The following is an 18,219-nucleotide window of genomic DNA, read 5'->3' as shown; positions in this document are numbered from 1 at the left end:
AAAATACTGAAGGTTGGGAGAACGATAAGGATAGAGAATCAGGTATAATTTATGATTATAAATGCATTGAAGCTTTTATGGATACTGATAAATTTCGTAATATGAGTGCTATATATGGTCTTGATTCTCAAGTTGTCAGTAAATCTTTATAAAGCTTTTGCCTCTCATTATGAATTGCCAAAGAAGAATTTTGATAAGTATCATGAACCGTATAAAGATAAAATTGATTCATCTATTAATAATTGCGTTGTAGTTGAAACTGCTGATCATGTTATTCCTGAAGCTTATATTGAAAAAACTCCTTTCCCTGCTAAAATGAAAGAGTACTCTGTTATAAATAGTGCGGTTCATAAAAGTGAAAAGAAACCTGTAGAACCTGAAGAACAAATAAAAGTTGAACCTGCTGTTGCAATAATTAAAGATCTTGTGACTGAAAGTGTGGAGGATGGTCATATTATTTTCTGTGAAGATGCTTCTAATATTGTCTCACATCCTAATAAACCCAAACAAGCTAGTGTTCCTATGCTATCTGTTAAAATTGGTGATCATTGTTATTATGGATTATGTGATATTGGTGCAAGTGTTAGTGCTATTCCGTATGAGCTTTACACGGAGATTATGCACGAAATTGATTCTTGTGAACTTGAAGATATTGATGTGGTTATTCAGCTGGCTAATAGAGAAACTATTTCTCCAATTGGTATTGTTCGAGATGTGGAAGTTTTATGCGGTAAGATTAAATATCCTGCTGACTTTTTGGTACTTGGTTCTGCTGATTATTGTCCTATTATTTTTGGTAGACCTTTTCTAAATACTTGTGGAGCTATTATAGATTGCAAGAAAGAGAAAATTTTGACTAAATTCGCTGGTGAATCTTATGAGTTTAACTTCTCTAAATTTACTAAAACTCCTTATAAAGCTGATTTGCCTAGTAATGATTTTAAAATGGAGCAATGTGCATCTATTGTTCTTGTTCCTAATAATCCTTTGCAGCAACATCTGGAGGATAGCGAGAGCGAAATTTTTAGGAAAGAAAGAGATGAGCTTGAGGAAATTTTTCTTCGCCAACCTATTCTCAAGCATGATTTACCGGTGGAAGATTTGGGTACAACACCGCCACCAAAGGAAGATCCTGTTTTTGATTTAAAGCCTTTACCTGATAATCTTAAATATGCTCATATTGATGATAAGAAAATATATCCTGTTATTATTAGTTCTAAGCTTTCAGAGATTGAGGAAGAAAGGTTATTGGAAATATTGAAGAAGCATCGAGGCGCTATTGGCTACACTCTTGATGATTTGAAGGGGATTTCTCCGTCTATATGCCAACATGCTATTAATATGGAAGATGATGCAAAGCCTGTTGTTGAACCTCGGCGTCATTGCCTGATTCCGAAGATGAAGGAAGTGGTAAGGAATGAGGTATTACGACTTCTTGAAGCTGGTATTATATATCCTATTGCTGATAGTAGATGGGTTAGTCCTGTGCATTGCGTTCCCAAGAAAGGAGGTATGACTGTTGTGCCTAATGATAATGATGAGCTCATTCCTCAAAGAGTAGTTGTAGGGTATAGAATGTGCATTGATTTTCGAAAAGTTAATAAAGTTACTAAGAAAGATCATTACCCTTTACCATTTATTGATCAAATGCTAGAAAGATTGTCTAAAAATACTCATTTTTGCTTTCTTGATGGTTATTCGGGTTTTCACAAATTGTGTTAAAGCTAAAGATCAAGAGAAAACCACCTTTACTTGTCCTTATGGAACTTATGCTTATAGACGCATGCCTTTTGGTTTATGTAATGCTCCTGCTACTTTTCAAAGATGCATGTCTGCTATTTTTCATGGTTTTTGTGAAAGTATTGTAGAGGTATTCATGGATGATTTTTCCGTCTATGAGAATTCTTTTGATAGTTGCTTGCGAAACCTTGATAAAGTTTTGCAGAGATGTGAAGAAACTAACCTTGTTCTTAATTGGGAGAAATGCCACTTTATGGTTAATGAAGGAATTGTATTGGGACATAAAATTTCTGAGAGAGGTATTGAAGTTGATAGAGCTAAAGTTGAAGCAATTGAGAAGATGCCCTATCCGAGGGATGTTAAAGGTATTCGTAGTGTTCTTGGTCATGTTGGGTTTTATAGGAGATTTATTAAAGATTTCTCCAAGATTTCAAAGCCTCTTACTAATCTTCTTCAAAAAGATGTACCATTTGTTTTTGATGACGATTGTAAGGAAGCTTTTGAAACTCTTAAGAAAGCCTTAACAAGCTGCTCCTATAGTTGAACCCCTGATTGGAACTTACCCTTTGAAATTATGTGTGATGCTAGTGATTTTCTTGTAGGCGCTGTTCTTGGACAGCGAGTAGATAAAAAACTGAATGTTATTCATTATGCTAGTAAAACTCTTGATGCTGCTCAAAGAAATTATGCTACAACTGAAAAGGAATTATTAGCTGTAGTCTTTGCTTGTGATAAATTTAGATCTTATATTGTTGATTCAAAAGTTACTATTCATACTGATCATGCTGCAATTAGATACCTAATGACAAAGAAAGATGCTAAGCCGAGGCTTATTAGATGGGTACTTCTTTTGCAAGAATTTGATTTACATATTGTAGATAGGAAAGGTGCTGATAATCCTGTTGCCGATAATTTGTCTAGATTGGAAAATATTGCTTATGATCCTGTTCTCGTTAATGATAGTTTTCCAAATGAACAATTGGCTGTAATAAAGGTGAGCTCGCGAGACAGTCCTTGGTATGCTGATTATGCTAACTTTATTGTTTCCAAGTACTTGCCTCCAACCTTTTCAGCTCAAAGCAAAGGATGAAATTCTTTTATGATTTGAGGCATTATTTCTGGGATGACCCACACTTATATAAAGAAGGAGTGGATGGTATTATGCGAAGATGTGTTCCCGAGTATGAACAACAAGAAATATTGAGTAAATGTCATGGTAGTGCTTATGGAGGACATCACGCTGGAGAAAGAACCGCGCAAAAGGTTTTACAATCAGGTTTTTATTGGCCAACTCTCTTCAAGGATGCGAGAAAGTTTATTTTATCTTGTGATGAATGCCAAAGGGTTGGTAATATCTCCAGACGCAATGAAATGCCTATGAATTATACTCTTGTTATTGAACCGTTTGATTGTTGGGGATTTGACTTCATGGGACCTTTTCCGTCTTCGGAAGGTAACACTCATATACTTGTTGCTGTTGATTATGTTACTAAATGGGTGGAAGCTATACCTACAAAAAGTGCTGATGGTGAGACCTCTTTAAGAATGCTCTTAGATATTATTTTTCCTAGATTTGGAGTACCTAGATATATTATGACTGATGGAGGTTCTCATTTTATTCATGGAGGTTTTAGAAAAACTCTTGCTAAGTATGGTATTAATCATAGAATTGCTTCTGCTTATCATCCTCAAACTAGTGGTCAAGTAGAATTATCAAATAGAGAGATTAAATCTATTTTGGGAAAGACTGTTAATAAAACTAGAAAGAATTGGGCTAGTAAATTGAAGGATGCACTTTGGGCTTATAGAACTGCTTATAAAAATCCCATGGGAATGTCACCTTATAAAATGGTTTATGGGAAAGCTTGTCATTTACCTCTAGAACTAGAGCACAAAGCTTATTGGGCTGTTAGAGAATTAAATAAAGATCCTAAACTTGCCGGTGATAAGAGGTTGTTGCAATTGAGTTCTCTAGATGAATGGAGAAGTGAAGCATATGAAAATGCTAAACTCTTTAAAGAGAAAGTTAAAAAATGGCATGATAGGAGGATTATCAAAAGAGAATTTAATATTGGGGATAAAGTCCTATTGTATCGGTCTCGTCTCGCATTCTTTGCAGGGAAATTACTCTCGAAATGGGAAGGACCATATGTTGTCGAGGAGGTGTATCGTTCAGGAGCAATCAAAATTAGCTCTCTCCAAGGCAATGCTACGCAAGTGGTGAATGGACAAAGACTCAAGCATTATATCTCGGGTGATTCTTATAATGTTGATGTTGATATTATTCAAGTGGAAACACCGGAGGCCTACATCAAAGGGCAAATTGACAGTCCGCCAGAACTCGACTTCGAATAGGTAACAGTACTGGTAATGAAAAGTACGCAATTTACTTTCCGAACTATATTTTTGCTATTTTTGGAAAATATGAGAAATTACGAGTTCGAAACGGAGTGGAAAGGACGCACGAGGGGGTGCCACCATAGGGCGGCGCGGCCTGACCTGGGCCCGCGCCGGCCTATGGTTTGGCCGCCTCGTCGCCCCTTTCCGACTCTGGTTCGATCTGGTACTTTCCGTTTGTCGTGAAATTTTTTGCTATATAATCCCCCGGACCCCTGGAGGTCCGTATATCGTTTTCTCGACGTGTTTTGTTTCGAGTTGTTTCTGCCAGGATTTGCTTCGGATCTAGAGCCATCATGTCTTCGTCGGAAACTCCGAAGGACAGCTCCAGCAAGGATGTTGGCAACTTGTACATGGAGGAGCTGAGGATGCACCCCAAGGAGTTGCTGCTCGTTGAAGGAGAACTGCAGGTCAAGGATGTCCAGGGTCCTAAAGGAGAAGGAAGCCTGGAAGACAGGATGGAGAAGCTAGAACAAGAGGTTTTCAAATACAAGAAGATGGCTGAGCGTGAGGTGGATATTTTCCACAGGATTGTGTCTGAACTCATTGCTGAACATGAGAAGGAAACTGCAAAGCTTTGGAGCGATATCCTCTCACTTCACGACACCACCAACAAGCTCCAAGCACAACTCTATGATTTTCAGAATCAGAACTGTGAGTATGAAAACAGGTTTAAATACATAAGCCGTCCGCTAGTTTCGTGGATCCCCGAGACCAAGATGTCGTTTCTTGATGGAGAGCCTCTTCCTTGGAAGTTTGATGACGGGAGTTCATCACCATCATCGCCAAAGGAGTAATTCATCATCGGTATTGGCATCCCCTTGGTTTGTTCCAAGCTTGGGGGAGTGCCGCGGTATCACATTATCACTACCTTTTACTTTTATTGTCAAGTAGTATCATATCATGAGTAGGGAAGTTATCATATAAGATGGGTTGCGTTTGGAAGTATCTCTCCTTTAGTTGGTTATCTATGTATCCCTTGGTGTGAGTTATCGTTATGGAATATTAATGAGAAGTCTTATCATTTACATATTGCACATCTTATTTTAGTTTGCAATCTCTACTATATGATTCACCTTGTTGTTAGTATTGGTATCACTTTGGGAGCATTGAATAAATCTATTTGGTTTTGGCAAACTTAGCATTGGTCAATAGCAACAACACATTGAGGTTTAAATAGAAAAGAGAAATACATGTAGATGTTTCATTGTCTTTCTTGTTAGCTCATAGCTTATTATTCTGAAGTTAAAATTGTTTGTACTTACAAGGAAGATGCATGATTGTTTCTATCACATGTATATTTGTTTGTTTCCCTCGACTCTTATGCTTGCTAATTAACCTTGCTAGCCAAAGACCTGTACTGAGAGGGAATACTTCTCGTGCATCCAAACCTTAACCAAAACCTATGCCATTTGTGTCCACCATACCTACCTACTACATGGTATTTTCTGCCATTCCAAGTAAATACTTCATGTGCTACCTTTAAACAATTCAAAACTTAGTATCTCTTATTTGTGTCAATGTTTCATAGCTCATGAGGAAGTATGTGGTGTTTTATCTTTCAATCTTGTTGGGCAACTTCCACCAATGGACTAGTGGCTTCACCCGCTTATCCAATAATTTTGCAAAAAGAGCTGGCAATGGGATTCCCAGTCCCAAATTGATTAAACTAAATAGACACTTCTCCATGGTATGTGATTGATGGACGGCACCCGAAGGATTCGGTTAGCCATGGCTTGTGTAAGCAAAGGTTGGGGGGAGTGTCATCATCATAATAAAGCTAAAATAAAAAGGCACTCCTTCATGGTATGAGATTGTTGGCAGGCACCCGAGGATTCGGTTAGCCATGGTTTGTGAAAGAAAGGTTGGAAGGAGTGCCACACAAAATGAAGATAATATGGGAGCCGCTCTTAGGAGGTTGTCTGGCAAGGGGGTTAGAGTACCCGCTACCAGTCGTTGACAACAACAAACACCTCTCAAAATGTTACTTTTATTCTCTTTATATGATTGCAAAAATTGAAAAAGCTCTAGCACATGATTTAATCCCTGCTTCCCTCTGCGAAGGGCCTGTCTTTTACTTTATGTTGAGTCAGTAAACCTATTTCCCTCCATCTCAAGCAAGCATTTGAGTAGTTGTGATCAAACCATTATATTGTGATTTGCTACATCATGTCTTTTATTCTTCTTTGTTTAGTACAAGTTTTATCTGAATGAATATAGCTTTGCAAGTTATCAATGATCATGAGAAAACCATTATGATTGAGTATGCAAGTTGTGCCTTATAAACTTTAACATGGGAGCGCTGCTCAATGAGATATAATCTGTTAATTGTTCTCTGACCAAGAACGAAGTTTGCCATCACCAATTATGATTTCTTATGCACCTTTACTTGTGATTACCTTATACTTGTTTCAATATGAGTTATAAGAGATTGTTTACTATAATGTCCTGTGTGAATGAATATGATGCTTCTTGTCCGTATTTTATTCATCGACTCTTCACTCCATAAACATGTGGTCATGTCTATCGAGCTCAGTTTCGCTTGGGGACAAGCGAAGTCTAAGCTTGGGGGGAGTTGATACGTCCAATTTGCATCACTATTTTATATCATAATTTGCTGTTATTCATTGATATATTTCATATTGGGACACAATACTTATATTATTTCATCTATTTTGCATGTTTCATCATTATTGGAGGATCGAACACCGGAGCCAGGATTCTGCTGGAAAAAGCACCGTCAGAACGCAATATTTCGGAAGATCAACTCTGGAAGGAAATTATACCGAAAATCCTATTTTTCAAGATGACGAAGGAAGCCAGGAGGAGGAGCCAGGAGCAGCCAGGGTGGGCCCACACCCTAGGGCGGCGCGGCCCAGGCCCTAGCCGCGCCGGCCTATGGTCTGGGGGGCCCACACCCCTTTTCGCCTCCTTTTCTTCGCCAAACCCTTAGTCCCGAAAGCCTAAGCCACAGAGGGTACCTCGCGAAGAGTTACAGCCGCCTCTGCGGGGCGGAGAACACCAGAGAGAAAAGAGCTCTCCGGCGGGCAGGAATCCGCCGGGGAAATTCCCTCCGGGAGGGGGAAATCGACGCCATCGTCACCGTCATCGAGCTGGACATCATCGCCATCACCATCATCATCATCTCCACCATCATCACCGCCGTCATCACCGCTGGACACCGTCACCGCCGTAGCAATTTGGGTTTGATCTTGATTGTTTGATAGGGGAAACTCTCCCGGTATCGATTCCTACTTGTTGTTGATGCTATTGAGTGAAACCATTGAACCAAGTTTATGTTCAGATTGTTATTCATCATCATATCACCTCTGATCATGTTCCGTATGATGTCTTGTGAGTAGTTCGTTTAGTTCTTGAGGACATGGGTGAAGTCTAAATGTTAGTAGTGAACTATGGTTGAGTAATATTCAATGGTGTGATATTTAAGTTGTGGTGTTATTCTTCTAGTGGTGTCATGTGAACGTCGACTACATGACACTTCACCATTTATGGGCCTAGGGGAATGCATCTTGTACTCGTTTGCCAATTGCGGGGTTGCCGGAGTGACAGAAACCTAAACCCCCGTTGGTATATCGATGCAGGAGGGATCGCAGGATCTCAGAGTTTAAGGCTGTGGTTAGATTTAATTCTTAATTACTTTCTTGTAGTTGCGGATGCTTGCAAGGGGTATAATCACAAGTATGTATTAGTCCTAGGAAGGGCGGTACATTAGCATAGGTTCACCCACACAACACTTATCACAACAATGAAGATTATTTAGCCGTATGTAGCGAAAGCACTAGACTAAAATCCCGTGTGTCCTCGAGAACGTTTGGTCATTATAAGTAAACAAACCGGCTTGTCCTTTGTGCTAAAAAGGATTGGGCCACTCGCTGCAATTATTACTCTCGCACTTTACATACTCGTACTTTATTCAACTGTTACATCAAAACCCCCTGAATACTTGTCTGTGAGCATTTACAGTGAATCCTTCATCGAAACTGCTTGTCAACACCTTCTGCTCCTCGTTGGGATCGACATTCTTACTTATCGAAGATACTACGATACACCCCCTATACTTGTGGGTCATCAGTGTTCCTCCACATCCTGGGCTTGTCCGTCTTTGATCCGCCTCCCATCACAAGATCCGTAACAATTGGTCCTCCAACTTCCTCACCTCATCGGCCAAGATACACAAGACCACGGGGCTGCATAATTGGATTGAGACTTTTCACAGCTTGGACAAGATCCATGTCAATGATCCAAATTCTCCATGGGACTCTGCTGATGCCGCTATCAGCTGCCACTACCGATCACGCCGATGGAGCAGGACATGCATGGATGCATCGTCCCATCAGATCAGGTCAGGAAATGTTTAGGTGGGTCAGACATCAATATCTTGCCTGACAATCGTGTCCTTATTCAAAGAATGTTATTAATATTTGGTTTGTTCGGGCCTAGATGAAATATGAACCAAATATATAACATACGGTCTGCAGATCATGAAATTATATATTGGTGTGACTGATTATTTGGTTTGATCAGTTGATTTTCATATATTTGTTGAGCGTGTGCAAATATAATCTGACATTGATGTTCTCATTGTGCAGAACCCTCCTCTCTAAATTACAAGAGGAAGCCCCATGCCCTTGCTAAAACTAAATGGTGGAGGAGATTGGCTTGTGTTAGATGCTTTGTGTGTGCGGATGTGTTGCCTCTTCATTTCTTGATACTAACTGATAATAGGTATATCAACTTATTTGCATTCACAGTGTTGTTTCCCATTTCCTTCTAGGTACAGTGCGCATATAAATTATACATGATTGACTAATGATGGCATGACCTCCGTGTCTTCAAATCGTTGCGGAAGGTATCATCTTGGATGAAAGCCTTCATTATCTACAACATCAATTCAAATAGGATTCTTGTTTGTTTTCTACATTGAGATGCTGATGGTTCAACTTTGAATGGTTAACGTTAATTTGCTTCAATAAAAGAAAATGCTCTTTCAATTTTGGAGGACCCATTGGCATTGGACACAATATATTCTTGCATGTGAGATTGAGGAAGATTTTCAATGAACCATTGTGCAAATGGTTACGGAAGGTCATCTTGGATGAAAGCCTTTATTGTCTACAACAAAATCAATTTAAATAGGTTTCTTGTTTGTTTTCTTCAGTGAGATGCTAATGGTTAAAGTTGGAATGGTTAACGTTAATTTGTTTCAACAAAAGAAAATATTCTTTCAATTTTGGAGGACCCATTTGCATTGGAAACAATATATTCTTGCGGGTGAGATTGTGAAGACGATAGAACAGCGGAGTGATGTACACATGGGTGGTAAGATCGTCTAGAGAGAGATCCTTAAATTGTAGGTGAGATATTTGGCACTTATAGCGCTGGGTATGCTAGGTATGCTTACAACGCCATCTGGGTATGCTTACAACGCCATCTACATTGGTAGAGAGGAAATTACTTAGAAATTCAACATGGATCCTAAAGTTTTCATGAACGACAGCCACACGCTCACATCTGCAGCTCACCTATGTTAGTGTTGTGCAGTTTAGCACTCGAATGATACCTATTCCTCATATATACACGAGTAAGGGAATTCTAAAATCTAAACAAAGTGATTTAATTTTTATTCTGTTTCAGGGTACCCATTCTTCAGTATATTCTTCATGATGGCGACATCTGGGGTTTGTGGCGACAGCATGAGCGGCGTCGCCGCCGTGGCTGCAGGTGAGCACAGCTTGCCCTGATTTATAAGAATTTCTCCATGATTGGATGGATAAGGCTCTGATTTATAGGTCTGGCTCCATTAGAACATGCTTCTCTATTGTGCTTATGTTTTGCTGATTGATTTACGGAAGGAGATTTAAACGTCCTTTAGTTTTTGTCAATTTCCTTTGAGCGGATTGTTGATCTCATTCTAATGCTTAATTGGAGGAGCTCTCGAGTGAGCAACCAAATCATAAGTACTAAACAGTAAACATGCACACTTGCGTTAAGCAGTAGTCAAGTAGATTGGGAGAATTCATTGAGGTGAATAATTATGAACTACCTCACGCAAATCATGGCCACATTATCTTGGCCACCTATTGAGTGTCATCTTGTGCTACGATGCTCACTCGTGTCCTTAACCTGTTGAAATAAATGCATGTTGTTTCTCTGGTTTCTTTGGTGCTATTGTCATCCCGAGTTCAAAGATGCCCATGGTCAGAATTTATATGTGCCATTAGCTTTTCATTTCACACAGATATAGAGTTGCGTGCCTTTTTAAAATTTAGTTTCACTTGACTTGTGATTCAGGGATAGCGTAAACTTTCTGAAACAACTTTGAAGAAAAGAATGTCTCATGACCAGGAAATGTGAAAACTATTGATCTCTTGTCACATGTTTCCCTCCCGATCTCTTGTCACATTTTCCCTCCCTTTAAATTGCAGGTGTAAACTGAAGCTTGGCACTCGCAAGAAACTGATGCATAGAGTTTGGTAGAAGATTATAAAAATCCAATGTACATGACCAAGCCACTTCTTGATTGAAGAAGATAGCTTGCAAACATTACGACTAAGCTTCTAGCTAGGAGGTGACAGTTAGTAAAATTATCGGATCATCTTTTATGATGTTGTACTGTGCTTAGCTATATGTGTGTAGTACTGAAGTGGGAATAGTCAAGTGAAACGAGGATTGCTTGTAATGCATGAACAGTTGTGAATGTACAAGTTAGATCAACTTTGTACTATGCATTGGTCTGCTTAGTTGAGTACTATGGAATGCTTTGTGGTGGAATAAATTATTGATTGTTGCTATTGATAAGTGCTGAACAAAGAATGATTGGAATTCTGTAGAGAAAATATTACATGATACCTGTATTAAACGATAATGAAATATGTATTAATAGATAATATAGAATGGCTGCTGAATTCAGACCTAAAATTCAAAGAGTTAGGTCTTAGCTAACAATATTCCAACAACATTAGGACAGATGGCTCTCATGTGAGCTCTGAGATAAAGACATGTTTTTCCACCATTGTTTCCCTTCTTGCAGAATAGTTTTAGCATGATGTATTAACTTGTAGTTATAGTGCAATGTAGACCTTCCGTTTGGCTTTCCCAGAAAAAAATAATTGAGCTATGTTTTAGCAATTTAGGAAGATATATTTTATTTAGTGTTTTTCTCATATTAATTTTTTGCATGATGATTTTATACTTTAGATATCCAATGATGCAAATAAGGATTGTAAGGCAAGTGGCGAGGTTTTCTCTTACTTTTGTGAGAATTTTTTTTATATAGTAGAATATGTAAGTGCATTTAAATTTTGGTGAGATCAAATATGCTTCAAACCGAAGATGTTTAGTTCAATTCAAACCCGTCGCAAGACACGGGCATACTAAACCTTGTTTTATTTTTCGAAGTGTGTGTTTAGTGACTAGGTCTTGACGTACACACAATATTACGCGTGTGTTCAAAACTTGACAAATACGGTTTGATGTGTACAAGAATTCTAAGATTACATGTTTAACATGATTGGTGTAGAACCATTAGAGTATGTATGACCCCTGTTGCAACGCATTTGCAATTACCTATTGTCTTAAGCAAAGATGGTTAACATGGTGGGAAATCGATAGATTTTACACTAAAAAATAGATAGAGGTGTAAAAGAGACACAAAAAACACATGCTATTTATCCTTAGAGGGGTTAAGAGGAGGGTAAAAATATCAGCTTATAACGTTAGGTCGAAACTACAAATCATCGTGCTTGTGGCAACTATTAAAATGAAATCACCTCTCTTCATGTCTTGTTTTCCCGTGGCAACGCACGGGCATCTGTACTAGTCCTACTAAACAGCTAGCTGTTTTTCAATTGGCAAACAGCTACTTTTTTTGGCCGTCCGATGTCTTCACCAATTTTGACGCATCTTTTCTAGCTTCCGTTGAGTCTCCCTCCACCGCTTACTCGACTGTCCTTTTCAGTCTTATTTTGAATTTTCATTTCCCTTCTATTATCCTGTTCGAGTGGCCCCCTCTTTTGTCCTGTTCGCTTCAGTCCCACCATTTTTTTCTCTTGGTCCTGCGAGGAGGCGGATCCATGGCGGAGAAAGCTCGGCGCAACCAGCACGGCCGGTGTTGGAGGGGTCGGTGGCTGCAGCGACAGCGTGTAGTGCTCGGCCTGCGTCAGGGGGCGGGCGGTGCTGCTCGGTACTTGGAGTGCTGCGTCGCCGCAGCCGGCGGTAGGTGCGATGGAGAGATGTGCTCCTCGTGTTCTTCTCCGTCCACCGGGGAAGAGGTCAGCGATTCGCGAGCGCAGAAGACCTAGTTCCCGTGTTTCCCATGTCCTCTGCCTTTTTGTTCTCTAATTTGGGGTACCTGGTTGTCCTCGAGGTCACGCGAGATTTGACCTTAGTGTAATTTGGAGTCGTATGAGTTGTGAGAGCTGCAGCAGTTGTTGTTGATTCGTGTTGTTGTGCTCGATTTTGTTGGACGTTTTAGGTAGTGTTTGGTCTGAATCTGTTCATCTAGGTTGGATCTCGTTGATTTATAGTTGGACATAGCTAGAAGAAACGAAGAATCTTCGAGGTAGAAGACGAGGTATAGCTAGCGCTCAGATTTGGTGATGCATGGATGCATCCAGCAACGCCATCTCCAGGAATCACTCCACTGATTGAATGTGCACTGTCATCTCCAGCACATATTCAGAGAGATGGAAGAAATGGTTCGTTCAGAAAAGTTGCTGCTAGATCGATCTATCGTCTCTCCCGCAAACAGCCATTGGGGACCAAGTAGCATCTAGCTGCAGCACCGTTGACAGCAGCAATTGTTGGGAATTCAATCACCAAAGTAGCTTTTCAGTGGAAGCTAAAGCACAACTTTTCTGAATTGTTCCCCATAGTTGTGTTTCAATGCATGATACTGCAGAGTACGGTGTGTTCTAGCCTTGTTACTACAATTCGATCATTCTGTTCTAGCCTCGTTACTACTAGACGATGAGCTAATATGTGTTTGGGTGTTGGTGGCGATGTTTAGTTTGACCTGAATGTGTTCATCTGACGTCAGTGCAAATAGGTGTTCTGTGGTTATGTAAGGTTTCCCTAAATCTGCTCTTTTTTATGTTGATCTGTTGCGATCGTCGGTGCAAATATTTTTTGAGCGTCGACGCGTTGTGTCCATGCTTACTGCACTTTATTGTTGCTCTTATGATCTTGTTATTCATTTTCTTGCTAGTTGTTCGATAAACGGACACAACAACAATGGAAAATCCAGCAGCAAAAGAGTGCATGCTTAGGTATTGTTGCGCATCCTCTCTTGATTTAAATTGCATTCCTATCTCAGGCTTGATGTCAGAACTTACTGTCGACTAATCTTGTGCAGTACCATTTCCAGCATCTTGTTCAGTACCTTGTTCATCATCATCTAAAAATTTCTGCACATCTTCTTCAGTTATGTTGTTGTCCTTTTCTTGATTTTCATGAGTCGAATCAGATTCATCTTTTTTTTTGGATCATCATGTTCACTAATGTTTGCATTCCTTTTATCCAGGTTCCAAGAATGGTCAAAGTCAAGGTTATGTGCTTCGTCTTCTTGATCCTCTTCTTCAGCAACCTAACAGGAAAACATTCTCAAGTTAATATTCTCATTCTTTATTTATTAGTTATTTGTTTTTTATTATGTTCATACCTCATCTAGATGCATGTCTTCAAATATACTTGAGTTCCATGGATTATCTTCAGTTTCTTCCTACTCCTCAATTCTTCCTTCTTCCAAGTCAATATATGTTAACCTTGCGGATGGTCCTTCACTATCCATTAATTGATGTACCTGCATAAGTTTATAATGTTAGCATTTTTGTATTCATATGCATTTTAAAACTCTATTTTTTATTAATTGTATTTATAAAAAAGCTTACAGTTGATATATATTGATGTTTTTGACCCTGAAACATTGATCTTCCGGCTTTGCCACTTGCCTGTAGGTCATTTTGAATTCTTTCAGTAGGTAGACGCCATGTATTGTCATTATTGCCTGATGACGAAAAACTCCGGGCATCTCCCTGTAGCATAAATTGAATTTCACATATTTTATTTCGTAGATGGAAAATTAAATATAGACATGTTCATTATTTTTATAGAGCCTAGTACTAGTTACCTCCATATTTGCAATTTCCGATGAGCAGCGTATGTCAAGGTCGCCCCTTATTAACGCCATGTATGAAATTGTTTGCTGCAATTTCTTTATGTTAGTTTTGCTAGCGTATAAAAGTGTTCTTAAACATTTATTTAATTTAGAAAATATTAACTGTAATAATAAGTTGTCGGTCATTTGTGCCATTGTATTTCCACCTTTTAGCCCCTGCAACAAAATAATAGATATCATGAATTACATTGGTTGATAATAGTATATGTTCAATCATTCTAGTCTTTTTTCTTGAACGCGGAAAACCATCGGACTCATTCATTCTACTCATTTTTCATTTTCCTTATTTATTCAGTATCTCAATATAATTTTATCAATGTTTCATTTTCTTAGTTTTCATTCCCGAATGCCCTGTATTTGTTCCTTCCTCAGTGTTCAGTTAGTCTTTCAGTTTTCAGTCAGTCTTTCGGTCCATTAGTATCTCCTTATGTCTTCTATTTTTCATTCCTATGTTTATGTCTTCCATCCTTCTTATGTTTTCAATGTTTGTATTCCCTGGGTTTCTCTTGGTCCCTCAGTTTTCAATCAATCTCATTGTTAGTTTCTTCAGTTCCTTATCTGGAAGTCATGTTCAGTCTTTCTAGTCCCTGAGTTTCTAAGTCTCTCATTTTTCTTCAGTAAAAACCTCATTTTGTCTTTCGGTTTTCACTCAGTCTTTCGGTCCATTATTATCTCATTATGTCTTCTATCTTTCATTCCTATGTTTGTCTTCCATCCTTCCTATGTTTTCCGTGTTTGTATTTTCTGAGTTTCTTAGTCACTCATTCAGAGCAATGGGTTTCTCTCGGTCCCTCAGTTTTCAATCAATCTCATTCTTAGTTTCTTCAGTCCTTATCTGGAAGTTATGTTCAGTCTTTCTAGTCCATGAGTTTTTGAGTCTCTCATTTTTCTTCAGTAAAAACCTCAGTTTCAATTTCTCAAGTAACTCATTTGGCGTTTCTTCAATTTCTCAGTTTCTTGAGTCACTCATTTTGCAGTTTACTTTATCTCTTTCTCTTAATGTTATTGATTTTTTAAGTTCATCACTTTTTCATTGTCTCAATTTCTCGGTCTGCATTCCCGCAAACCCAGTTTCCTCGCCGGCCTACAGGTGCGGTCGTTAGTCTCTGTCAGCTATTGCAATCCTCCTCAAGGTAGCTCTGTGTGTGTATGTCTCTTTCTATTTTATGTGGCACAATGGGGTGCAGCTGGCATATCGTAAAGTATTTTTACTTCATGCTTGCCTTGTGGTCAGGCAGGAAACTGTAAGGGAGTACTAATGACTAAATCTTAAGAAGCAACTTGGCCCGTAACAAACTGTAGCAGCTTCCATTTGATTAGTGTTACTTTATTCATCAAGCTTTTAGTTTTCTTTTTTCTGGAAGGAGTTGTCATGCAGTGTAAACTCCTCAAGAATACACTCTGAATTTCGGCTTGAGGAGTCCTAAAGGGATCAGTGATCCTGCTTTGAGTAGTCCTAATGGATATCCCACTCCAAACCAAATCCAGATATTATTGCTATACATTGTCTTTCATTATATCTAGCACTATGCATACATCCCAGAAGTAACTAGTTCACTTCATCAAGGTAGTGCTCAGTTTTTGGAGTTTGTTCAGCAAATTTATGTAGTATTTCACTATCTCAATATCTAAGTTCGCATTCTCTGTTTTAGGTGTTTTATGTTTTATTTTCTGTTTTCTGAAAATTCAAAATTTTCTCTAAACAACTTACCTATTACAGATTTTTCCCGATCAGATCGACTACAATATAAATCCACTACAATATACGACGCGTTGTCTCCATCTGGGTGACACTCCAGCTGATGCAGAGATCGTGCATGAACCGCACTGGCTGCAAATCCTCAAGATAAATCTCTATGTGATGCTTTGTGTCTGAGACTTATTTTTTTTATGTCTCCATGTGATTATTCCCCTCAATCTCTGAGTTTGCATTCACAGGTATTCCTCGCCAACGGGATCCATTTTCGATCTACAGCTGCAGTTACTCTTTCTACGTCTGTCAGTTTTCAGGTGTACCTATTTTTCTTAATTTCTCTTGGTTATACTGCTGTCATGTGTATTCATTCATTTTATTTACTATAAATATTAAGGATTGTGACTTAGTAAAGAGTGTTTTTGGGTGATCAGTCTTACCTGATAACGATGTACCATTTCCCAATCTGGATGTTCCTAAAGCTATTGTAGATTCTACTCTTTAGTTTGGTCCCAAGGCTATGGTAGTAATTTTACATGTTCTTTTGTGTAAGACTTGGATTAGAGTGTGCATTTATCATGTAGATTCAGTAATTAGCTGGAGTGGTCCGAAAGCTAATGTAGATCCAGCTATTCAGTTTTGTTCCAAGGTAGTAATTTTACATGTTCTGGTGTAAAGCTTGGATAAGAGTTTGTATCAAAATTAGCTGGATGTTCCCAAAGCTATTCTTGTAGTTTCACTAATTCAGTTTCGTTCCGAGGAAGTAATTTTTGAAAATGGCTTGGATAAGAGTTTGCATCAAAATTAGTGTTAGTTTCAACACCTATAGACATCAACACGATAAAACTGCTGCTAGCTACATCTTTTCAAAGTTTTGGTAGAGAATTATTTTGTGTTTTTCAGTAGCAGATTTGATCGGGACCATTTACCTGAGGATGCGAAGCGTCTTCACGTGGAAGTATGGTTTCTTGGAGAAATTCTTTTCCTTTCTCCGGTGATTGCTCTTCTCTCCCGTCCATTGTGTTTTGGGTGGCAGGTTTCTCTCGAGACGAATGGCTGGAAGGAGTGGTTGGGGTGGTTGCAGCAAGTGAGGTGCTTTGCTTGGTGAAGAAGGTCGAACAGCTGCCTTTTCTGGGCCTTGTAATGCGAGAAAGACTAGAGGGCTGATTCGTAGGGTGTTAAAACAGATGGTGAAATCGTGACTCAAAAGCCTTTCACAAACTGAAATGTGTCTGTTTCTGTGTACTGAAAACAGACACCTTTTTCCTTAGTTTACTGAAACAGACAGCTGGCTTCGTTTGATTGGTCCAAGAAAAGTGTCTGTTTATGAATTGAAAAACAGGCAGCTGCTCTTTAGTCACTCCCACATAAATTAACAAGGGATCCACAATTCGAGGAGAAACTCGTGGCATTTTTCCGTGCGTGAAACGGGAGAGAGAGGGACACGGTGTGGCATCCTTCCGTAATTTCTTAGACGTGTGACACCATGTATTCGCAGGTTTCACCTTAATAGTAAAGATATTATGGAATTAATCATGAAAATTATGTCTAATTATCCAACACATTTTATTTCCAGCTTATGGGCTAAGTGAAACTGAACCTCCATATTATATCATCTTTCTATAATAATAACATAGTCGCACCAACAATATGGGACGATAGCTAAGTGACTGATGCCATACAACTGAAACCTAGCTCCGAATGCATCGATGTAGAGGTAGGGCCTCGCCCTGTTTTGGATGTGTTGGCTCCGCCACTGGACGATCAATCAACCATGTTCAAATAACTTGTCTAGGAGACTTACATACTTATATATAGGTCATATAACTCTTAAATCAACCTTGTTCGTATAATGGCCTAGGATTAATCAACCATGTTCAAATAAACTATCAAGGCGACTTACATACTTAGAGGTGATATAACTCTTAAATCACGTTTGGGATCCCAACTTATGTTACTGTACACCAAGTATGGTTCTTATAATGCACTTTGCTCCCGATCTCTGTAGAATTAAGCGCATAGAAAATATATGAATCTCTCGGTATAATATGAGCAAGGTTGTATATTAAAAGAAGATAATCGTGCAATCCATTTTATCATGTTTGCAACCTAGTTGTTGAGGGGAATAAATCAGAATTCATTGCCTACAAGATTATATAATATTTCTAGAATAGCGTAGCCACACCTTAAATAC

The 18,219-nt window shown here is 38.9% G+C and overlaps 1 long non-coding RNA gene across 1 annotated transcript; it reads left to right on the top strand.

Moving 5' to 3' along the window:
* Window positions 1-12,049: 12,049 nt before the first annotated feature.
* LOC127292913 (uncharacterized) lies at window positions 12,050-17,376 on the top strand. Its single transcript, XR_011742551.1, has 4 exons — window positions 12,050-13,578; window positions 13,679-13,762; window positions 16,053-16,190; window positions 16,271-17,376. It is a non-coding gene; the product is annotated as an uncharacterized lncRNA (long non-coding RNA).
* The last annotated feature ends 843 nt before the right edge of the window (window positions 17,377-18,219 follow it).

Source organism: Lolium perenne, chromosome 4 (assembly GCF_019359855.2).
Source record: "Lolium perenne isolate Kyuss_39 chromosome 4, Kyuss_2.0, whole genome shotgun sequence".
In the NCBI taxonomy this organism is placed as follows: Eukaryota; Viridiplantae; Streptophyta; class Magnoliopsida; order Poales; family Poaceae; genus Lolium; species Lolium perenne.
Note: the sequence above shows the minus strand (reverse complement) of the source record. Positions and strands in the feature narration are given on the sequence as shown.